The sequence below is a fragment of the Euprymna scolopes genome, chromosome 35, assembly GCF_053919585.1.
Source record: "Euprymna scolopes isolate OS-2025 chromosome 35, ASM5391958v1, whole genome shotgun sequence".
In the NCBI taxonomy this organism is placed as follows: domain Eukaryota; kingdom Metazoa; phylum Mollusca; class Cephalopoda; order Sepiida; family Sepiolidae; genus Euprymna; species Euprymna scolopes.
Genome location: NC_136516.1, coordinates 43554927 through 43581314, shown reverse-complemented (window position 1 = coordinate 43581314; position 26388 = coordinate 43554927).

Genomic DNA, 26388 nt, shown 5'->3' with positions numbered 1-26388 from the left:
AAAACAAATTATATTAATAAATGAAAATTATATTTTGATACATTTTTTTATTCAATAAATGTTTCGATTTTCATATTTTTGGGTTATTTATTTTGTTATTATATATTTTTGCGTTATCGTAAACACTTGTTTATATGTGAGGTTCATATAATGGCCGCTAGATGGCAATTCTCTTTCTAAGAACAGGGGTCGATAACTCGTCTGATGCTAATATGTAATTGTCATACAGAAGTGCCGCAAATACTTATAAACCGTCCTATTATGTGTTCAAACTTTCACCTTGTACCTCATAATGGCCGCTAGACGTCAGTTCTCTTTCAAAAACCAGAGGTCGATAACTCGTCTCTTTTGCTAATGTCGCTGTCATGCAAAAGTGCCAACTATCCTAACAATATCACTGGATAGATAGATAGATAGATAGATAGATAGTTAGATCGATAATAACTAATTTAATTTTGAACCATATTATTATCTAACAACACGTGCTTGATCTACCTTTTTAGTCATGTATAAATGTTGTTCTGATTTTAATTAGGGTGTAACGTAATCCCTCATTGAGGAGCGTTAGAACTACGCTGAGGTAGCTTTGTATTCCCGGGTGACGCCAGATAACCCAAGGATTTAAGATAGAGAAGATAAATATAGATATATTTTAATTCACTGTCAAAATGGATATATTTGTTTTTTTTTGGGGGGGGGGTGGAAGACCTGAGATATTTTGTTATTTGGGAAAAACTCAACAACAGGAAATGCGAGGATGTTAGACGAACATATTGTACTGGCTGAGTGATGGTTGATGACCTCGAGGTTATGTGATTTTTAGTCTTGAATGGGGTCAGATCGTTGGGGCTTAGCGTGATTTGATTGGCTGGGGAGACTTCCACCCCACCCACATCGGGTCGATGCGCTCTAAAATTAAACAGATTGTTTGTTGAATTCGGGGAGAACAGGTCGTATAAACCCGCCGTTCCCTGGAGAGGGCCCCCCTCCACCTACCTCATCCATCCATCTGTCGCTGTCTGTGAAGAGAGTTGAGACTCTGAAAAGAACTTACAAAATTTGAATGAGAATTGTAAAAACATTTTGTACATAATTTTGTGAAAATTACGCTTTTGTAGATAGACTACAATTGTTTGTCTTTCTTCCTGCCTGCCGCTTTGATATTCGCTTTCAGCATACCAGATTTATGTAACAACCTCCAAGGAGTCTAGACGACACGTGCCAAGAATCTAGAGAAATAAGAGTCCTTAACCACCTCCTCGAGGAGGCGTTACAAGGGTTTGATTATGGCTTTTCTTCATGTTTAGATTAATGAACTACAGCCAGACATGCGCAGTATGCTTACACGACCTTGACGAACTTTTCTTCTTTTTTTTTTTTTAGTTTTGTGCAGCCATGATTCTGTAAGGATTAAGGTTAGGTTATGACTAAGGTTTGGGTCTAATGACATTCCCGTTTTTTGTTTTGTTTTGTCTTGTTTTTTTTGGGTTTTTTTTGTTGTTTTTTGTTTTTTGTACAAAGTGCAGAATAAACGCTACTGTGGAATGCACCATTTTATGTGTGTGGGGGTTGCAGAATATGATTGAAACGATTTTTTTATGCGAATACTCAATGATTGAATAGATTCCATTTCCTTCAGTAAGCAGTGAAACGTTTTTATTGCAACATGTATGGCTAGAGTTCCTATTTACAATGCCTGCCCACGGGACAGAGTTAGACACCAGGGTCGTTTTTTAATGTGGAGAAAAGGAACAAAACTTTTTAAATTGTCTCAGTCGTGAAGGATTTCTCCTCCACTGACAGAGAACAATAAATTTAAGTGTAGCATCTGCAGAACAGATACTACATTTTAATCTTGGCCCGAAGGCCAAGAACGTGTACAAAAATGCAGAATGAACACCACTGTTGAGTGCATCGCGTTTATGCAAAGACAGAAATATGAGAAGAAACGATCTCTTCTCTACGTAAATGACTTCAATTAGTTTTAATGTTCTTAAATAATAAAACTTTATCTGCTACAACCTCTTTTCTTTTTTTTTTTTTTTTTTTGCGTGGCGAGTTCATATTGTGGATGGGGCGGGGTTCTTCTACTAAAGATCAAAAGAGGTACACATATCGGTTTAATACCATTCTCCTACCTTATATGCGGTCCTGGGTATGACCTTAAACTATATCAGATAGTGGGCCCCCAACTTGCGGGCTTTGGGGAGTGTGGAGCCACCCTTTAATTGCCATTGCTCCCAGGTCCACTCTGACCCAGATTAGTAGTACCTATTTGGGTCTCAACTATGAGCTAAATAGAAACCGATATGAAAAAAGTAAATATACTTTATTAAAAAAAATATTTCTTCAAAATCACTGGATTCGGCATTAAATAACCCGAGAAGGGTTGATATGCCGTAAAACAAAACATCCAACCAACCTTATATGCGGTTACGCGGTTGTGCATGGATGGATTCATTGGTATATTCTGATGTGAGACAAGTTTCAACGTGTCGGATGGTTATTAACGAATGTGTGCGTATTACCGCCATAATTAAACGTAAAAGAAGAAAAAAAATTAATAACTGAGTGAAAGACAAAATTGCTTCCTGTTTCCAAGCTAAACGTTATTGTTTACTAGCGGTTCCGGCACAGAGTTGCCCCGGATGATTAACTTCGTTTTAATTTAACAGACATACGAACATATGTATGTTTAATAAATGTAGATCTAAGCGCTATCGACATTATCGATTTCATATTGCAAGACATCATCATCATCATCGATTTAACGCCCGTTCTTCATACTGATATGTGCTGAACGGTTTATAAAAATGAACTTCCAAACTAATCGATCTCTATCTAGGTCTTTATTTATCCCTCTTTCTCTCAACTTTATTCATAAAACTTCGTCCCGGGTTTTATTTAATTTTCCTCTGTGAACTAAACTTGCTACATCAACTGTTCTACATTTACTAAACCAAGAACTCCACATTTCTTTCAATGTGGCCATACTATGGAAGTCTCCTGCTCTGTGCACATCACTCTATATGGCCAGAATTAATCCTTCTCTGAGGTTATCAGATCACAATCTGTCTTTAAAACTTACATTACATATCCATCATGTCATTCTTATCTGATTTCTCTACGTGCAACGCATGTCCTCAACGTTCACTGGCCATTAGATTTTTGCAAAGAAAAAGCTCAGTCAACCATGCGCAGTGCGCACACACGCCCTTAACCTACTTTCTTTTTTCTTTTTTTTTTTTTTTAGTCCTGTGTAGACATGGTTCTGGTTTTAGTTTGGGTTAGATTATGGCTATAGTTTATATGGCAATGTTGAAATAAATGAAACCAAGCCAGCTATGCGCAGTACTCTCACACGTCCTTGACCTACTTTTGTTTAATCATGTATAAACATGGTTTTGATTTTAGTTTGGGTTAGATTATGGCTTCCATATGTCATCACACTTGAGGATAGTGTCTAGTAGGCATTCAAGTCCAGTATGTGTGCGTGTGTGTGCGTGTGTGTGCGTGTGTGTGCGTGTGTGTGTGCGTGTGTGTGTGCGTGTGTGTGCGTGTGTGTGTGTGCGTGTGTGTATGTGCGCGTGTGTTTATGTGTGTGTATATGTGTATGCATGTGTGTGTCCGCGTGTGTGTGCATTGTGCGTATGTGTGTGGGTGTGTGCGTGCACATGTATGTGTGTATGTGCGTGTGTGTGTGTGCGTGTCCGTGCGTATGTGTGTGTCCATGTGTGCGCGCGTGTGTGTCCAAGTATCTGATTCTAGAACTAATCAGTAAAACCAATGCCAAACAACCAAATCGAGTCGGTCAAAGAAGTCATACCCTGCTGATTCATGCGAATTCATTACATTTAATTAACGTTCACTGTTGGCATCTTGTCATAATTGGCAATGAATAAAAGTCGATTGAAGTGTTATCGACATTATCGATTCCATATCGCCATCATCATCATCATCAGCAGCAGCAGCAGCAGCATCACCATCAGCAGCAGCAGCAGGGAGGTGATGGTGCTCTAGTGGAAAACGATATGGACTGACAACCTGTTTGTGCCAAGGTTGAATCCAGTTCGCTCCACAGAAACACTTTCACTTAGGATGTTGGCAACCTTCACGTGTCCCTCCCGTAAGTATCCGATGTCCTTCAAGAAAGAATTTGAATAACGAAATGAATACCAACGAAATCATTTGTAATGATGTGCAGCAACAACAACAACAACGACAACAACAACGACAACAACAACAACAACAACAACAACAACAACAACAACAACGACAGCAGTATATTGGTGGGGGTGGTGGTGGTGATGATGATGATGAAAGCAACTGCATATTAAACACCAAGACAAATGGTACAATCCGGTAGCATTACTTGAAAATGAAAATCATGAAATCCTATGGCACATGGACATACAAACAAATAAACTCATCCAAGCAAGAAGACCGGATGTGATAATAGTTAACAAGAAGGAAAAATCCTGCCAGATCGTAGATTTCGTCGTTCCAGCACACCATAGGGTGAATATCAATGAGACTGAGAAGTGGAACAAATACACAGAGAACTGAAAGGGATGTGGAAGATGAGGAAGGTCCAAATAGCATCAATAATAGTAGAAACATTAAGAATACTGCTGAAAAACTTTGAACAAAGAATGGGAGAAATTGGAATCGAAAGGAATGGCTGAGAAGATAGAGCGGATAACAATAATGACAAACAGCTGTAAATGTAGAGGTTAATACATATGAGCCACAGATGCAAGCCGGACATACGAAAACTGCTCCAGATGCAAAACACAAAGAAACATTACATTGAATCCAAAAAACTAAAACAGCACAATTGTAAGAGTCCTCGCCTTCCCCTCCAAACAAAGGGATGGCATCAACTGGTACGATACCAAATAATCGAGGAGGGCCAAGGAGGATGGAAAAACCAAGGAAAGAAAGCACCAACCAGACCTCTACTGGGTGAGTACAAAAAGGACTAGGGGAAGCTTATTGCCACTCAAATTTCAGCGAAGATCAAAGCTCGCTATAAACGAGAAACCAATGGTAAACAATCGCTGTGATAACTCAAAAAAAATTAATTTGCAAATATTATTAAAGAAGGTGGAAAGTACTGGAACTCTGGGGAGACTTATTGTCACTTAGACTCCGGGAAACACTACAAATTGTTGTCAGAGAAATATTTGATAACCTGTGAGATAATATTTTAATATTATATTTATACAATGTCAATATGTATTAACGAGTAGAATAAGAAGTTTTGTGAACTCATGATCCCAGCCCTGAACCCCATACTACAATTTTTATGATTGATTCAATACTGTTAGAAGCTTAAGGGATCTTAAGAAGAAATTGAAATTCAGGGAATATTGCTTTATGATGTCTAATTACTATGCATCGAATTCAGGGCAAATCTGAAACATCTTAATTTTCAAGTGGGTTATGTCCCCTAAAGCCCTTTAAAGATACTGAAATTTGGGGAATATTTATTAATTAATATCTAATTCCTATTGTTAAAATTTCACCAAATTCGAATGTATCTGAATTTTTGACGAGGATTTCTACCTTTTATTTTTACCTGCTTTGTATAAAACTAAATTAAACTAAATATAGTCCACATTACCCACTCTTACGCTGATAAGATGTGTTCCCAAAATTCATGAGTGAATCCTATACATAGAAATAGATATACAAATACACATACCTCCTCCTCCTCCTCATCATCATCATCATCATCATCATCATCATATTCAGTTTAATGCCCGTTTCATACGCTGACATGTGTTGATTGCTTTGTAGAAATTAACTTCCAAATTAATTTTCCGTTGCCCAGTTCTTCATTTATCCTTTTTTTTTTTCTATCAAATCCATCCCTATGACAGTTTTTGGCAATTTCCTGTGTTGCGTCCAGGTGTTCTTATCATTGAACAGATATTAAACAAAGGCTGTTGGACTTTCCTGCCTGAAACCTGGTGGACAGGTCAAGCATAAATTGAAGTTTATTTATATCAAATATAGTTACAATGCAGATAGAAATATAAATTTTCTAAGCGAGTTCATCTGTGATATTTGGGAGAGCGTCACCCTTTTATTTCGGCATTTCCCAGTAGGTCGCCCTCAGATGATTAGCCATAAACAAATTTATTCTCAAGCTGCCGATCTACAGACTTGAAATTTGGTATATAGGATATTCAGACGAGTATATAGGTTGAGGGTTGTCCTCACACATACACACACATTCTCACTTTTATGGATATAGATAAACATACATTTGGGTCAGGAACATTTTGGTCAAGGCTGTCTCACAGATGAAGCTGAAACACCTAACAAGCCTGCCATAGAAATAGCAAGAAAGAGCCGGCAGAAATATACCAAGACCTTCCAAAGGAGGAACCTTGAAGAGTGGGACCAACCTCAGCATGCAAAGTATTTTCTGGGGGAACTCTCCCATGAATACATAGACAAAGAAGGTTCCTTGGACTGGCTCAAGATGGGAGCCCTCCACCACGATCAGGAAAGGGTCATAATGGCTGCTCAATACCAGGGATTGATGACCAATGCATTCAAGAAGATGGCAGGGATCAGTAATGACAATAAATGCAGATTCTGTCACACAGAATTGGAAAGTGTGAGTCATCTGATATCAAGTTGCAAGGTTCTTTTGGGGGATGGCTACTACACAGCGAGACATGATGGACATGTACCTCCACTGGATCATCTGTAAAAAATTAAACATCCAGTGTAGCAGCAAGTCCTGGACACATCAACCTGAAAGAACAGTTGGAAATGACTTATATACCATACATTACGACCATGTAATCCCTTCAGCCACCTACATTGAAAATGCTGCTGTCAAACTTGACATAGTTATATGGAATAAGTCAGAGAGAGTGGCAACCTTGATTAAAGTGAGTGTCCTTAATGATAGAGGTCTGAACAGAGCTGAAAGAGAGAAACAGACCAAATATCAAGGTCTCATGTATGATATGAAAAGAAACTGGAATCTTAGACAGATATCAATCATACCAGTTATTATAGGTGCCACAGAGTTTATGAAGAAGAACCTGAAGTCCTACTTAACTAATATTTCTGGTGAAACAAGTGCAAAAGAGATCCAGACAATTGCACTTAAGGGAATAACAAGGATACTAAAAAGAGCTCTTGGTTGGTTTCAATAAAAATGGGAATGTAGGCAGTTGGTTTTGCTGCTCCATACCCAACGTTATAATCTTCAAAGAAAGAAAATTATAAATATATATATATATATATGTATATATATATATATATATATGTACATATATATATATATATATATATATATATATATATATATATAGTCTAGTAAGCAGTACATCTAGTGTTTCCTGTCACCTTTACAACTTCGACCAAAGCAACAGGAGCAGCTGAAGTGTGTCAAAATATTGGCACACCTTGAGCTCACCTTTGTATAAAAGCTATAATTTTGGATTCAAATGAAGCAAGTCCAATTATTTGTCGTGCGTCCAAAAGTATCGATTTGGAAGGAGGTCAAATAACTGTTATTTGATCGAAGCAGATCATTTGTACCGTTTTCACCATTTTTTTTTCTTTCGATTTCAGACTAAGTCAAATTCTTTATGCGTTAATTTAAAAATTTCAGAAAATTAAATAATGTTCTAATTTTTTTTTTTTTGTCTAATCCTCTCTGTGTAAGAAACGTTTTTCAAAGAATACTGTTGTTTTATTTTTTTTTAGTTCTTTGTTCATTTTCTTCATTTTCCTGGTGGTATTAATCCCGAAGGGTTAACCGCTCATAGAGAAAGAAAAATATACATCTAGTGTTATTGGTGGTTGTTTTTCAGTCGGTAACAGAGTGCCGACGTATGTATGGCAGCTGTATGCAAATGCTGATCTGTGTGCGAAGTGACGTCACAGTAAGGAAAAAGAAAAAGACTATAAAAAGAATGTGTGCACAGACCGAAGGCCACGTTAGAGAAGACGATCACGTCAGAGAAGACAATCACATCAGAGATGTGGATGACGTCATAACCATAATGAGAAGTCATGTGTGGCAGAAGAATGAGGAATAAAGGTCTTTTCTTCAAACCGGAAACAGGAGTTGAAGTTCTTTCCTATTCTTTGTCTCTTTTGTAACTGAGCCTACAACATGTTGGGTCCCGGGTGTCTAGATGTTAACGCGTGTGTAAACGTGTGTAACGTTGCAAGTCTGAAGCCAGATGTATGTTTGCGTGGTGGCATGACATGACCAAACTTCTTCGCGTTTATTCTTTCGAGATATCAAACTTGCCTTTTCCTAATTTTTTTCCATGTCTTTGTTTTGCATACGCATAAAATTATTATAGAACAATGAACTGAGTTTGTTTTCATGAATTTTCATCTGGGGAACACATTGCCATGGGATTGCTTCCCTACAGACTATGAATTTGTCATCTTTAATTTGTTTTGGTTCTTTTTGTCTTATGGCATATTAAACCTTTATGGATTATTTAACATTGTATCCCGTCATTTTGGTAAAAAATTTTATGCTTCCAGTTCTTTATACATTCAAATATTTATTCATTGTGTTTGGTTTGTTTGTTTTGTAGAGGAAACGTTTTTGTTTTGACTTTGCAGAACATGAATGAGTTTTTAAAACAAAAAAGCAGTAAAATCAATGCATGGTACATTTTAGGTGAGAAACCCAATATCTTCTGACAGCACCAACGACCATCTTTAAATCAAATTTTAATAATTGATCATCTTTACTTTGGTTTGTTTTTGTTTTTTGTTTTATTTTTTATGGCATATCAAACATTTTAGGATTATTTAGTATTTAGTATTTGGTCATTTTTGTAAAAGTTTTTACGCTTAAAGTTTTTTATATCTTTGAATATTTATTCATGGTGTTTGGTTTGGTTATTTTGTAGAGGATTTTTTTTTTATTTTTGCCTTTGCAGAACATAATTTTTACAAAGGAAAAGGATAAAAAAACAATAACATCACTGTTTGGTGCGAAAGCCAATAGCTTCGGACGGCCTGATCTGATACCACCAAAGGTCACCTTTAAATCCAAATTTAATAAAAACCTTCCCATAAATCGTCCTCATAAGAATTCAAAATTTATCTGATTCGTCGTCATCTCAAGTGACTTCTGTCATGTTTTCATTTACAAACATTTACGCAACAATCCACAATTCAAGTTTTGGATTGTACGCCAAATAAAAAAAAAATACTTTATTAGTATGTCACTGTTTATAAAGGCCAGGAGCCACTCAAGGATAAGGGCTGGTGTGGTTGAATGATTGTCATCCGATAGATGAAGAACACTATGGGAGTATTAAAATTGATTAATGGAACAAATTACATTTGATTACTTATGGGCCAATTTTAGACAAGAGTTTGTTGCCATTTAAAGACGACCAAACCCTTTTTGTTTTGTTTTGTTTTGTTTTGTTTTTTTTTTGTGACGAGGGTATCAGCACTTAGCAACGCCTGAACGCCACTCGATGATAAAGATTAATGAGTGTAAGGTGGTCAGTGAGACAATAGCGTAATGATTAGTAGTGATGGAAATCAAGTAGAATTTGATTACATTGGACTTTACGATGACCATGTTGCAGTCTGCTGGAAAGCACCTCCATGGAGTTCTACAAGCGGTTAGTTTTAGGAAAGAAGCTTTGTTCATGGAATTTGCATTTAGATTTAAGCACAGACAGAGAGTGGGGGTAAATTGTTGATAGTGGTTCCTGCTAGACGAGTGTTTGCTGTGAATGTTTTGCAGGATGCTTACTATGAAAACAACAGATTAACAAAAGACTCGCAGCATCTTTTTTGTGAGAAAAAGGTCGCAAGGAAACGAAAGGAAATCAGTTTTAAAGTCAGTTTTGAACTCTGTCAAGGCAGGATAGTGTGTTCTGAACAGTTCCTCCCAGGTGTGACAAGAGTATTCAATTTTAGAACGTATTTAGTTCTTCTCTTATGCAAGTAAGACGATTGCGTCATGAGCATTCAAATGATGCAACCATCATTCAAACAACATTAGCAACGGATTTGATTAAAGTCTTTCATTTCAGGTCAACGTCTGTGAAGATCAGTTGTAATCAATCAAGAAAGATTCAAGGTCAGTGAAGATCAGTTGTAATCAATCAAGAAAGATTCAAGGTCTGTGAAGATCAGTTGTAATCAGTCGAGAAAGATTCAAGGTCTGTGAAGATCAGTTGTAATCAGTCGAGAAAGATTCAAGATCTGTGAAGTTCAGTTGTAATCAATCAAGAAAGATTCAAGGTCTGTGAAGATCAGTTGTAATCAGTCAAGAAAGATTCAAGATCTGTGAAGATCAGTTGTAATCAATCAAGAAAGATTCAAGGTCTGTGAAGATCAGTTGTAATCAGTCGAGAAAGATTCAAGATCTGTGAAGATCAGTTGTAATCAATCAAGAAAGATTCAAGGTCTGTGAAGATCAGTTGTAATCAGTCAAGAAAGATTCAAGATCTGTGAAGATCAGTTGTAATCAATCAAGAAAGATTCAAGGTCTGTGAAGATCAGTTGTAATCAGTCGAGAAAGAGTGAAAATCGTTGAAGATCAATTGTTATCAGTCAAGAAAGATTCAAGATCTGTGAAGATCAGTTGTAATCAATCAAGAAAGATTCAAGGTCTGTGAAGATCAGTTGTAATCAGTCGAGAAAGAGTGAAAATCGTTGAAGATCAATTGTAATCAGTCAAGAAAGATTCAAGATCTGTGAAGATCAGTTGTAATCAGTCAAGAAAGATTCAAGATCTGTGAAGATCAGTTGTAATCAGTCGAGAAAGAATGAAGATCGTTGAATATCAATTGTAATCAGTCAAGAAAGATTCAAGATCTGTGAAGATCAGTTGTAATCAATCAAGAAAGATTCAAGGTCTGTGAAGATCAGTTGTAATCAGTCGAGAAAGAATGAAGATCGTTGAATATCAATTGTAATCAGTCAAGAAAGAGTCAAGATCTGTGAAGATCAGTTGTAATCAGTCAAGAAAGATTCAAGATCTGTGAAGATCAGTTGTAATCAGTTGAGAAAGAATGAAGATCGTTGAATATCAATTGTAATCAGTCAAGAAAGATTCAAGATCTGTGAAGATCAGTTGTAATCAATCCAGAAAGATTCAAGGTCTGTGAAGATCAGTTGTAATCAGTCGAGAAAGTATGAAGATCGTTGAAGATCAATTGTAATCAGTCAAGAAAGATTCAAGATCTGTGAAGATCAGTTGTAATCAGTCGAGAAAGATTCAAGGTCTGTGAAGATCAGTTGTAATCAGTCGAGAAAGAGTGAAGATCGTTGAAGATCAATTGTAATCAGTCAAGAAAGATTCAAGATCTGTGAAGATCAGTTGTAATCAATCCAGAAAGATTCAAGGTCTGTGAAGATCAGTTGTAATCAGTCGAGAAAGAGTGAAGATCGTTGAAGATCAATTGTAATCAGTCAAGAAAGATTCAAGATCTGTGAAGATCAGTTGTAATCAGTCAAGAAAGATTCAAGATCTGTGAAGATCAGTTGTAATCAGTCGAGAAAGAATGAAGATCGTTGAATATCAATTGTAATCAGTCAAGAAAGATTCAAGATCTGTGAAGATCAGTTGTAATCAGTCAAGAAAGATTCAAGATCTGTGAAGATCAGTTGTAATCAGTTGAGAAAGAATGAAGATCGTTGAATATCAATTGTAATCAGTCAAGAAAGATTCAAGATCTGTGAAGATCAGTTGTAATCAATCCAGAAAGATTCAAGGTCTGTGAAGATCAGTTGTAATCAGTCGAGAAAGAATGAAGATCGTTGAATATCAATTGTAATCAGTCAAGAAAGAGTCAAGATCTGTGAAGATCAGTTGTAATCAATCAAGAAAGATTCAAGGTCTGTGAAGATCAGTTGTAATCAGTTGAGAAAGAATGAAGATCGTTGAATATCAATTGTAATCAGTCAAGAAAGAGTCAAGATCTGTGAAGATCAGTTGTAATCAATCAAGAAAGATTCAAGGTCTGTGAAGATCAGTTGTAATCAGTCGAGAAAGAATGAAGATCGTTGAATATCAATTGTAATCAGTCAAGAAAGAGTCAAGATCTGTGAAGATCAGTTGTAATCAGTCAAGAAAGATTCAAGATCTGTGAAGATCAGTTGTAATCAGTTGAGAAAGAATGAAGATCGTTGAATATCAATTGTAATCAGTCAAGAAAGATTCAAGATCTGTGAAGATCAGTTGTAATCAGTCAAGAAAGATTCAAGATCTGTGAAGATCAGTTGTAATCAATCAAGAAAGATTCAAGGTCTGTGAAGATCAGTTGTAATCAGTCGAGAAAGAATGAAGATCGTTGAATATCAATTGTAATCAGTCAAGAAAGAGTCAAGATCTGTGAAGATCAGTTGTAATCAGTCAAGAAAGATTCAAGATCTGTGAAGATCAGTTGTAATCAGTTGAGAAAGAATGAAGATCGTTGAATATCAATTGTAATCAGTCAAGAAAGATTCAAGATCTGTGAAGATCAGTTGTAATCAATCCAGAAAGATTCAAGGTCTGTGAAGATCAGTTGTAATCAGTCGAGAAAGAATGAAGATCGTTGAATATCAATTGTAATCAGTCAAGAAAGAGTCAAGATCTGTGAAGATCAGTTGTAATCAATCAAGAAAGATTCAAGATCTGTGAAGATCAGTTGTAATCAGTCGAGAAAGAATGAAGATCGTTGAATATCAATTGTAATCAGTCAAGAAAGATTCAAGATCTGTGAAGATCAGTTGTAATCAGTCAAGAAAGATTCAAGATCTGTGAAGATCAGTTGTAATCAGTTGAGAAAGAATGAAGATCGTTGAATATCAATTGTAATCAGTCAAGAAAGATTCAAGATCTGTGAAGATCAGTTGTAATCAGTCAAGAAAGATTCAAGATCTGTGAAGATCAGTTGTAATCAATCAAGAAAGATTCAAGGTCTGTGAAGATCAGTTGTAATCAGTCGAGAAAGAATGAAGATCGTTGAATATCAATTGTAATCAGTCAAGAAAGAGTCAAGATCTGTGAAGATCAGTTGTAATCAGTCAAGAAAGATTCAAGATCTGTGAAGATCAGTTGTAATCAGTTGAGAAAGAATGAAGATCGTTGAATATCAATTGTAATCAGTCAAGAAAGATTCAAGATCTGTGAAGATCAGTTGTAATCAATCAAGAAAGATTCAAGGTCTGTGAAGATCAGTTGTAATCAGTCGAGAAAGAATGAAGATCGTTGAATATCAATTGTAATCAGTCAAGAAAGAGTCAAGATCAGTGAAAATCAGGTGTAATCCGTAAAGAGTCTCACGATAATGTGCACCACAGGTTGGCGAACTTTTAAAAAAAAGCTTCATTTATTGAAATTTTGATAATAAAATAAGGCTTACCATGTTGGAGACAGATGGAGGCACTCTAGCGTCACAGATATGATCACCCAAGTGTGTTCATTTTTATCAACTTAATTATTAAAGATTTGAAAACAAACAGAAATTAACTAGAATACTTGATTAAAAAAAAAAAAAATTGTGAAATAAATACATTCCAAAATTTGAAAACACAATTGGATCCTTTTATTAAGGACTACAGCTATTCGAGGATAAGAGGTTATGAGATTACATGATTTTCAGTTAAAAGATTGTCACATAGCGTGGATGTAAATCCATGCAAAATGACGTCACTAGAAAGGACTATAAAAAAAAATAGAGGAAGAGAACATGAGTGACGAGATAACATTTGAGATCTTGTGAGAGACGTAGATAATGTTCGAGATCATATGTGAGACGTAAAGACGATCACGAGGGACGTCACAGCAGTAAAGAGAGAATGAGGAAATACATGTTGCTACAAAGAACAAGCGAGTTGGAGTTATTTCCTATTTTTATCTTGGTCTCCTTTTGCTACTGAAACTGCACACATGTTTTGGTCGGCAGACAATGTTACAAGATGAAGAGCATTATGGGAGTACTAAAATTAATCAATGGAGCAAATTTTAATGTTGACTAACGATAATCTTTACAATCATTTTTTTTTTGTTTTTGATTAATCAAAAATTGTTGCATTTCTTTTCATGTTCTTTTCCATGAACCATCCTGAAACTCTTTACACCTATAGTTATGCATCAAATCTCTTTCCAGTAAAAAAAAGATCAATAATTAAATGTCTGCAGCCATTTCATTTTTCCATATAAAGCGTTTGGTTCTCTTTAAGAAAGCCCCTCAGCCTCACTTAGAGCCCCAGGGCTCTGTGGAGCCCACATTGGAAAAACCCTGCCATAAAGAACAAGCCAGGTCGAGTTATTTCGTATTCTTTGTCTTGGTCTCCTTTATGACTGAAACTGGACACAACGTGTGTTGGTTCCTCGACAACATTACAAGATGAAGAGCATTATGACGGTGGAGTGGAAGAGGTGGTTGGTAGGAGAGAGTGTAGGTGGGAAAGGTGTGGTTGTGAACGTGACAGGCAGTTTATCGTCATCTGTCCTCGTTCCTCTCTCCACGTCTTTCTGTCTGTTTTTTGTTTATCATTTCTCTTTTATGGATTTTCGACCTCGTAACCCATTAATCAATTTACGTCATCGACCCATATTCTGACCCTCTCGGTGTTTGCTTTTGGTCTTACCTGCGGACGAATTACGTCATCTCATTCCCGGGTTTCATTTTTGTCGGTCAGGGTTTAAGTTCGTTCGAACTTTGCTCCATTCAACGGCCTGACCCATAAAACGACTTGCGTCATAGGACCAGGTCATCCAATTCTAGGTTCCATTTTTGATGGCCCTGATTTCGAGTTCAGTCGCACCTTTCCTCTCCCTAACAATGTTAATTTATAGAAAAATGTTTAGTAATAAGATAAAAACAGTTACAGAAAAAAAATCAAAACAACGGATTACTTGCATACACATGTGAAAAAAAAAACAGATAGAGACAAGATAGCTAATCTCACTACACCTAGCCGCATTGTGTGTATCAGCTTTTTATTGAGAATAATGTCCTGGACAAATCTTCTTTGTCTGTCGTATTGCCACTTTCCATTCTGGAGGTCATCTTTGACCCATAAAAATGTAACTCAGATTTTGAATATACAGCTTTGAATGCTACAGTTTTGCTTTCGGTTTCGATTATAACTGATGGCACCAAAATACTTGGGGGGGTTACTTTTGAAATCACGACTCTACAATAATATATACGAAATCTGGACAAATTAAAATATCATATTTAAACGTATTTTACATCCGGGCAAAATCGGGCGCCCCCATCTCCTCCCCACTAGTATTGAGAAAAAATTCACAAAATGGAACTGCAAAAATATTGTGATGATTTTTCGTTTTGTTCAGAAAATAATTAAAAGAATGAGGTTTCTAAAAAAGCAAAGCAAATTAGCAAAACACTATGAAACATGCCCGGGTTATTTCTTTTTGATTTTGTTACGCGTAGCTCTAAAAAGTCAGCAATATGACCCACTCTTCCATTCAAAAACTTTGGATACCCCTGGTTTAGAGAGTCGATAGTGTCACACACGCACCCAGAGCCCAACTGATAACTACGGAATATGTCAAAGTTTGTATTTTCTGGGTTAGAGTATTTTGTTTCTCTTGCATTGCTTATTTTATACTTACAGTCAACGATGTGAGAAACCAGTAGGGAAACAGCATTGGCGTCGATGACTGTTGTCAAGCGATAGAACATGAGGTTGCAAAACATTTTAATTCTAAATGTGAAGAAAACAAGAAAATATTTTTTTCTGCAAAGAATTTCATCTAAAATCAAAATATCCAGTTTGGTTTGGTTTGGTTGTTTTATGGCATATAAACGCTTTTCGGGTTATTTAATGCCGAATGCAATTATTTCGGAAATAGTATTCACGTTGCATCCAGTTATTTTTTTATTTTTTAGTTTTTATTCTTCAAGCTTTTTGTATCTTCAATCGCTAGTTTGTAGTGTTTGGTTTGGTTGTTTTATAGTAGATTTTATCGTATTTTTGTTCCCTGCCCTGCAGAACATGAATGAGTTTTGCAATGGGAGAGGGAAAAGGATTACCGTATTAATGTTTGGTACATTTTATGTTAGGAAACCAGTCAGGAAGTGGGGGAGATAGAAAGAGAAAGAGGAAAGGGGAAGAAGGAAAAGGTGGGGGAAGGTGGGTTGTTTTTATTTTTGGTTTTGCAGAACATAATTAGGTTTTTTAAAAGGAAGTAGAAAAACAAAAGCAACTATGTTAGGTGCATTTCGTCTCAGGAAGCCAATATCTTCAGCCAGCCTAGTAGCACCAGCAAAACATCCGGGTTCATTTTCTATTGAAATTTTACTTTTTAAAACGTAATGTACTTGCAATAACCCTTATCCCTGAGTGGCTTCCGGGCGTTGATAAGTGGTGATCACTGTGTAAAAAAAAAAAAAAAAAAAAAAATTATTTCAATATGAATTCTAGATCAATTTACATAGTCTCCCAAATTTCATCCCACTTACTTAAACTAGTTGTTTACCTCAATAGGGTATTTCTGAATCCTCAGCCCCTCCCCCTCCAAAAAAAAAACCTAATATGATTTCATCAGATTTTGAGAAAAAAAAAATGTAGATGATAATCAAAACTTTATGTTGCATAACGAAATCAGTTGCTTCCCACTTCTGAACCTTTGGTAAAAAAGATCTAAATTTGACACAAAAAACTTTTTACCATTTTTGGTTGAGACATACATCATAGTGTCTGCATGAATGTTAAAAAAAAAAAAAAAAAAAAAAAACGGTAATTTATCAACCACATCAATGTTTTTTACCTATATGGAAGCACATGTTAAAAATTCCAAAAATCTCATAAAATTACAAAGAATATTTCATTTCTTAGCAAATCTGATGCCATTTTTGGATTCCTCAGGTCAAAAAACTAACATGACTAAATTTTCAGGGTCACAAGGTTAACCGGCTTCCTACGAAGGAGGAAGTTTCATGGGAGTATGAAATTCACAAGCGGTCCCCAGTCGCATGTATATCCCCGTTAGGAGAGATGACAACGTTATGTTTTTGCAACTTTTTGCAGGGAGCTGTCGACGTCCTCCTACATACAGCATATGGACTTCCCAAATTGGTCACCCATTTTAGTAATGGCACCGAAAAATATTCAAGAAAACGTTGCCCAGGTGACATTTGGTGCATTTTATGCAAAATAGAAAATGCTCTAAATAGGAAACCACTTGGAATTATATACAGAAGAACCCCAAAATACAGCATTAAAAATTGGTAACAAAATACAGTACAGTATATATAATATATGTAGATATAATCAAATAACATTATAAATAACGCCATAAAGCAGGGCAAATACCATAACCAGATGATGGAAAAACAGCATATTCCACATTGTAACCTGAAAAAAACGTATTGAAGGGCCACCATATCCCAGGGTTCTATTGTACTCAAATTTTCAGGATTTCCTTTTTTATGATGTCCTTCTGTGGTGCAAGTTACAAAAAAAATCTGAGGATATGGGTTCTAAATTTTTGAATAATTTGACATGGAATTACCAGCTATCATTTTGCCTTTCCCTGCTTTAAAAAAAAAAAGAAAAGAAAAGAAAAGAAAAAAAAGAAAACCACAGAATTTATAATATTATCTGTAAATAATTTATTATGGGCGTCCATACAATGGAACTTTTGGTCAAGATCAAAGTGTAGTATCTGTTCCGGCAGATGCTGCACTTAAGATAATTTGTACCAGTCAATGGAGGGGAAACCCTCTATACTGGGACAATTATTATTTTTGGTAACCAGAGTGACCCCTTTTAGGGGAGCTGGTTTTTACCTCACATTAAAAACGGCCTTGTGCCTAATTTGCTCAGTGGGGGAGCAAATAAACACCATCTGTAAATAATTTATTTTCAAATGATATTTTCAGGATTAAGACAAAGATTACTCGTTTGTAGCTTGACAAAAAAGATTTCAACATTTTTAACAATTTCGACCTCTGACATAGAGACGGTTCCTTTGACTTGTTCGGCCATGAAACTCTAAGACAACCAAAAGTAAAGTGCAATAACTTATTACTTTATTCATTTCACGGACATCGTCCAGTCCATTAATAAGATTTTTTATTTTTTTTTACATATATTTATGTGTGTGTGCAGTCAGCACCAACCCTATTCAGGGTTTAACTGGCTTCCTCCGAAGGAGGAAGTTTCATGGGAGTATGAAATTCACAAGCGGTCCCCAGTCGCATGTATATCCCCGTTAGGGGAGATGACGATGCTAGGTTTTTGAAACTTTTTGCAGGGAGCTGTCGACGTCCTCCTACATACAGCACCTGGTCTTCCCAAATTAGTCACCCATTTTAGTAATGACCAGGCTCAACGTTGCTTAACTTCGGTGATGTGAGTCGGTGTGTCAACGTGATTATGCCGTACATATATTTGGGAGAAAAAAAAAAGTTTTTTCGTACATCAATCCATCATGGCAGAGTTGATTCAAGTAAGGAATAGAAAATTCACATCTATAAATATATCAAACGCAATATTTTATCACAAATGGAAAAACTTTTTACATAAGCGAGAAATCCAGATGAACAAGTTTCACCATCTCTTTGTCATCATTAGGGTTGGATCAAATACAATTGTATTTGTATTTCAATTGTATTTAAATACAATTTTAATGTAATTGTATTTGTATTTGTATTTTAACATCACAAGAAAAAGTAATTTGTATTTGTATTTGTATTTGAGAGAGAGAGAGAGAGAGAGAGAGAGAGAGGGGGGGCGAGAGAAGGAAACTTTCAGAGCTCTAATGATAATAAAATGCAATGAGGACATGATATAGAATGTAATGTAGATGTCAAATTTGGAAGGAAATATTTCTTTTCTTTTTCTTCTTTTTTTTGCATATTTTCAGATTTCTTTATTACTTTGAAAAAAAAGTACTTATATTTGCTTTTGTTTAAATCAGTTATTGTATTTTTATTTGTATTTTTAGACTTAGGAATAAAAGTATTTATATTTTTAGACTTAGCAATAAAAGTATTTGTATTTTTAGACTTAGGAATAAAAGTATTTGTATTTTTAGACTTAGGAATAAAAGTATTTGTATTTTTAGACTTAGCAATAAAAGTATTTGTATTTTTAGACTTAGGAATAAAAGTATTTGTATTTTTAGACTTAGGAATAAAAGTATTTGTATTTTTAGACTTAGCAATAAAAGTATTTGTATTTTTAGACTTAGGAATAAAAGTATTTGTATTTTTAGACTTAGGAATAAAAGTATTTGTATTTTTAGACTTGGCAATAAAAGTATTTGTATTTTTAGACTTAGCAATAAAAGTATTTGTATTTTTAGACTTAGGAATAAAAGTATTTGTATTTTTAGACTTAGCAATAAAAGTATTTGTATTTTTAGACTTAGGAATAAAGGTATTTGTATTTTTAGACTTAGGAATAAAGGTATTTGTATTTTTAGACTTAGGAATAAAAGTATTTGTATTTTTAGACTTAGGAATAAAAGTATTTGTATTTTTAGACTTAGGAATAAAAGTATTTGTATTTTTAGACTTAGGAATAAAAGTATTTGTATTTTTAGACTTAGGAAAAAAAGTATTTGTATTTTTAGACTTAGGAATAAAAGTATTTGTATTTTTAGACTTAGCAATAAAAGTATTTGTATTTTTAGACTTAGCAATAAAAGTATTTGTATTTTTAGACTTAGCAATAAAAGTATTTGTATTTTTAGACTTAGCAATAAAAGTATTTGTATTTTTAGACTTAGGAATAAAAGTATTTGTATTTTTAGACTTAGGAATAAAAGTATTTGTATTTTTAGACTTAGGAATAAAAGTATTTGTATTTTTAGACTTAGGAATAAAAGTATTTGTATTTTTAGACTTAGGAATAAAAGTATTTGTATTTTTAGACTTAGCAATAAAAGTATTTGTATTTTTAGACTTAGGAATAAAAGTATTTGTATTTTTAGACTTAGGAATAAAAGTATTTGTATTTTTAGACTTAGCAATAAAAGTATTTGTATTTTTAGACTTAGGAATAAAAGTATTTGTATTTGTATTAACCTAAACTAAATTAAGTAATCCTTTTCCCTCTCCCATTGCAAAACTCATTCATGTTCTGCAGGGCAGGAAACAAAAAAACGATAAAATCTACTATAAAACAACCAAACCAAACACTACAAACAAGTGATTAAAGATTAAAAAAAGCTTGAATACTATTTCCGAAATAACTGCATTTGGCATTAAATAACCCGAAAAGCGTTTATATGCCATAAAACAACCAAACCAAACTTTTCTTTTTCTTCTTTTTTTTGCATATTTTCAGATTTCTTTATTACTTTGAAAAAAAAAATACTTATATTTGTTTTTTATTTAAATCAGTTATTGTATTTTTATTTGTATTTTGAGATTGAGGAATAAAAGTATTTGTATTTGTATTTTTAGACTTAGGAATAAAAGTATTTTTATTTGTATTTCTGGTAACCTAAACGAAAGTATTTGTATTTGTATTTCAATTGTTAAAAGTCAGTATTTGATCCAACCCTAGTCATCATACATTGACCATTATCAAACGAAACAGTTTCATCAACTGTCCTATTGGCTTAGTAGGCTGAGAGAAGGCTCGAGGCACTTCTTCAAATAGTGGTGACAGAAAGTCGTTTGTGAAGACAAATACATTTACGATGGTTCCCAGTGTGACATGTCAAACTAACTTTTGTTGATATTAAAAATCTTTCATGGAGAAAGGATGCAAAAACAAAATCTTGAACCCTAGACACATTTTGTACAAATAATCAATTTACTAACTTCTAATTATGTGTCAGCATCATCATCATCAATTTATATATAGTTTTTTGTTGTCGCATTGGCATTGATATTACAAGTTTTTATTTAAAAATTACTAAAACAAACTTCTTGATATACTCAGTCATGGATATGCGAGCAACTTCATGAAGGGTAACTAATTTGCATATTCCTTTGAAAAACGAACTTTCATTTGTTAATTACTCATTATTTTTCTTATTGGATCATTGATTTCATTTAACTATTACGCTCAGTTCTATTTATGCATATTTCCTACATTGTGTATAATAACAGCATTTAGGATGAAAAAGGTTTAGCTCACGCATATATATATATATATATATAAGGGACCTTGTCTGTGTGTATGCGGAACAATCTCTACCAAACTCCTCTCTCAATTTTTAGTCTACAGACTTAAAACTTGATTTATAGAGGATATGAATCTGTGTAACAAATTTAAACTGTTTTTTTATCCGGTAAAAATAGCTGCTAAGGTGTCAAAATTGAAAAAAAAAAATGACCTTGGCAAGCATAATCGACTAAACCTGTTACTTTTCTACACATGCGCAAATATAAATTTATATGTGAAAGTTGCTTCATTTATAATGTTTTCTTATCCCTCGGTTGATGGCTGGAATGGAAACCGAAATATTTAACACTTCAACTTTATTCATTACCATTAATGAATAAAGCTGGAGCACTTAAATTTATGGATAGTTTTTTTTATTGCATCGACATTGATATTACAAGCTACTTCTGTTTAAAAATTACTAAAACAAACTTCTTGATATGCTCAGTTATAGATATTACTTCATGAAGAGTAACGGAAAGGGATATAAAAGTACTGCAAAGCTATTCTGTTCAGCAAATTAATTTTACCCATCCTGGGACAGGTATTCTTTTCCCTATATATGATAAAAGCATATAAACCTTACACAAAAAAACGGATACTTCGCCGTTATGGAATAAAGTTCTCAAAAAAAAAAAAAAAAAAATTACACTTAATTGGATCTAGCAGTTTATTTCTTTTTTTTTTTTTTTTTCCAGCGAAAAAACAATTTATGAAACCGCAATCAAATTAAGTGAATTTTTTTTTTAGAACTTCATTCCGAACAGGTACATACAATTTTTTTTTTTTTTAAATTACATTTTCACCCCAAACAAGGCCAATTGCTACTTTGGTGTAGGGGGCTACTATCAGTGGCAACAACTACTGGGGTACTATGTAGGGATTTGGGCAGCAAGATGTCGGTTCAAGTTACACTTGAACTTCTGCACGTCAGTACTGTTGGGGAAGCAGGGACCTGGAATGGAATTCCAGAGTCTAGCGGTTCTGGGGAAGAAACTATTGGAGTAAAAAGATCTTTTACATCTAGGTATCTCTACAGTGTGGGGGTGGGATTTAGCAGCCTTTCGGGTTTGTCGAGGGTGCTCACGTCGTGGGGGCACAAGTGATTGCAGTTCGTCAGAGCATTCACCACTAAAATACTTGTAGAAAAGGCGGAGGGATGCAACATTTCGTCAATGGGACAGAGGCTGAAGCTTAGATGCCTGTTCAGGACCTATCAGGTTTGCGACTCTCTTTTGAACCTTGTCAAGGAGCGAGAGACTAGTAGCAGATGCACCAGCCCAGATGTGACAGCAATACTCCATACATGGGCGAATGGTGGCCTTATAGAGGTACAGGATACTTTCGGGTGTTAGTAGTTGTCTAATACGGTAGAGAGAGCCCACCTTTCTTGCAGCGGCCCTGGCAATGCCTTCAATGTAATTGTTCCAACTCATGTTTCCTGTGAACGTTAGGCCAAGGAGTTTGAAAGATGTACTCTCAGATAAAGAGTCGTTGGCCATTGCTATTGGTGATAGAGAGGGTTTCTTGTAATTATTGAATGAAACTAGTTTAGTCTTGGCGGCATTGAACGCGACCAACCACTTTTGTCCCCATTCCACCACAGATTGGAGGTCTTCCTCTAGTGTTTCTGCCATTTCTTTAGAAATGTGTTCATTCGTCCTGTGCATTGATTTAACTATATGAGTACTTTTTCTTAAACTTACGGTTATTATGAACTAAATAGTTACACAAATCGTTTTTCAAGTTTTTTTTTATTATGTATTTGAGACTGTGGAGCGGTTACATTGCGCTCATTTTTTTTTTTTTTTTTGGGGTCTTTGTTTATGGGCGAGAAATCCTTCATGATTAATACATTTTTTATTTTTGTTACTATCCAGAATGCCCTTATTTGGAGAGCTGACTTACCCCTCCCCCACGATTAAAAACCAACCTCATGTCTAACTCTGCCCTCGTGAGAAGGCAAGTGAACAAAAAAAAAAAAACAAACAAGATGTTTTCTCTCCTTCTCAACAATCATTAAGTGTGTGTTTCCTTATATACTTCGAAAGTAACAAACGTTGACCAAGGAAGAATGTAAAAGAACACCATTTTCACGTTATTCACTTTAGAGGGGAGGGGTGATTTCCATACCGTCCGCCCAGGGTTTCTTTAGGGAGGGGGGGGGAATAATGCATATATAAGTTTTTTTGGGGGAGGGGGGGGCTGTGTTCATTTTGTTTTCGTTTTTTTTTTTTTCACATTTCGGTTTCTACAACTTTTTACACTTTTCGGCTTCTACAACGTTTCTTTTTAATTTTTTTGCCAGGGCAGGGGAATTTTTACATTAGATACAACTTCTCAATTTTGTTGAGAATGAAGAATTTAAAAGTTATCCAGTATACTCATCAGGACTAGGTCATTTATATTTGGCGTAGACAGGTACTTTTCAAGATATAAATACCTGCATTCTGCACTGTAATTAACTTGCAGAAGTTTGGGGTGTCTGTTCTGACAGCCATTCTTACCATGGGGTGGTTGGGGGGGGAGGCTATTCTGAAAACCTGTTCTTAACATAGGGATGTTAAGGGGTGGCCACCCAACAACAACCAGATTTTTTACAATGTCGCCTCAGGAGAGGTGTGGTTGGAGATTGCGCACAAAACTTTCACGTGCAGGCACCCCTTTGTGGGTATCCATAGTCTGTCAAAGAATGAAGGAGCCCCTTTTATACTGTTATATTTACAGAAAATAAAAACACTTTTTTTTTTTTTTTTTTTTTTTTACATGGGCTTGATAAGTGGTGTGTTGCCTAAGAGGCCACTCGAGGATAAGGGTTAAAGAGTGTACAGTAGATAATTGGACAATATAGTAATCGTTAGTAATGGAAACTCGGTAAATTTGTTAACAAGTGGAACGGCTCATCAAGAACTTGTTTACGTTAGACTTGAAGACAACCATATTGTAGTCAGCAGCTGGAAAGCAGGAAAACGGAAAAGTAACTTATTTTGCCTAATTGGATAAGTTTTTAGTGTTTTTATTTAATGTAAAATGATTATTTGGTTCGAAAAACAAGTAACATTGATCATTAATGGAGAACAAGAAAAAACTGGTGGTAGAAACCCACCCAATAAATGTTATGGCAGCATTAAGTGGGTTTCTATCACCATTTTGTTTTATTTCTTATTTTGAAGTGAATATCAGAAGTTCAAAGATGTAAAGAGATATTGTGGCCATTTTTTTCTTGTTCTCTGATAGCGCTCAATATTACTTGTTTTTTTTTAACCGAATAAACATTTGACATTAAATAAAAACAATAAAAACTTATCCAGTTTGGTAGAAAAGTAACTTACCTTGCCTTTGATAACATTTATTTGTTATATATTTATTTTTTGGCAACTTTTTTGTATCTTTGTGGATTGTAAAACAAACTCATGGCACTTAGTACTGTATGATTCTGGAGATCTTATATACTCCCAGGCAATACCAAGTTGATAAAAAGTGTATATAATATTCAATAAATGCCAGTCAAACCCGTTAGTTGAATATAAATTAAATGCTTAATTCTGAAAATTTTACTTTTGTTTATAATTTTTGAAGTTTGCTTTATCATTGAATTATTAATGTTTGAAATAACGCAATTTTTCTTTATAGCAATCCGGATTTCAGGCCAAGATCATAGTGTAGTATCTGTTCTGATGCTGATCTTCACCTTTTCTGTCCTCGGTTAGTGGAGGAGAAATCTTTTACGACAGACAATTTTTATTTTTGTTCCTATTCAGAGTGCCCCTTTTTTTTGGGGGGGGGGAGGCTGAATTTTCCCCACATTAAAAACCACCTTGTGTCTAACTCTGTCTTTGTGGGGAGGCAAGTAAATAGCAACTCATAGCAATGTACACTAACTGACCTATCAACTATCAAGATGGCGCGAGAAGAGTGGTCAGCTAAGGATGTGGTTTGCAATGATCAAAGCCGACTTAAAACCTATGACTGACATTTGCATCTTCAGTGTGCGACAATTGGATCACAAATAGATCAAGTAAGCTGAGGAATCAAAAAGCGTACAGACCTGGATGGACAGCCTGGATTTGTGATGCAGCAAATTCACTTGGAGTCGGCCCAACCGACCCCGGATGAATGCTATCAGAAGTACAAGTACTCACAGAATCTACTAGTGGTTCATTTTGACATTTTAGGCTGTCTACAATGTGCACATATAAGAAGTATGTCATAGTTCGCTTGAAGCATTATTTATCGGATAAAAGGTGGGTTTGTCAATGCAGGAATTATTCAGTTGTTGGAACAGATAGATAATTCAAAGGATTCAATAGTTCCCAATAAATATTTATTTACCTGACTATATAGGAAGATACCATCTACAGTCAGGTAAATATATACTTATTGGGAACTATCAAACCCTTTGAATTATTTATCTTTATTTATCTATTCCAATGACTGAATAATTTCTGCATTGACAAGCCTTCAAACACACACACACACACATATATATATTGAAGAGCACGTAATTCTTCTGTTTTATTATCATCTTCTCCAATCTAATATCCAACAAGAAAACTCAAACTATTCAAATATATTACCATAATCAGCTACACAAGAACTCCAAAACTAATGAAAGTATTCTAAAAAAATATAATCCGTCGATACATTACTCCCAATGATAAAAAAAAAATAAAATTTATTATAAAAAACTGCAGACAACTAACCTCGTAATCAAAAACAATTCACAGACAAATAATGTTAGAAAAAAAAACAATGTAGTTTACCGAATCAACTGCCCGTTAAGAGAATGTATCTCTAATAATGCTCACTATATAGTGTATCTCTAATAATGCTCACTATATAGTGTATCTCTAATAATGCTCACTATATAGTGTATCTCTAATAATGCTCACTATATAGTGTATCTCTAATAATGCTCACTATATAATGTATCTCTAATAATGCTCACTATATAGTGTATCTCTAATAATGCTCACTATATAGTGTATCTCTAATAATGCTCACTATATAATGTATCTCTAATAATGCTCACTATATAATGTATCTCTAATAATACTCACTACATAGTCTATACTACAAACACATTGTCGCGAAGATTAACTCTCTACCTCTCTGACTAGTTCGATATCACAACATTTGGGAAAACATGGCTGCCATCATTCTGAATTCAAAAGAATCATGGTAGAAAACACTAAGGTTTGCAAGGCGAGAAAAATGTTAATAGACTAAAAATACTCGAAGCATTGTATATTAAAACAAAATAACCTCAGGTCA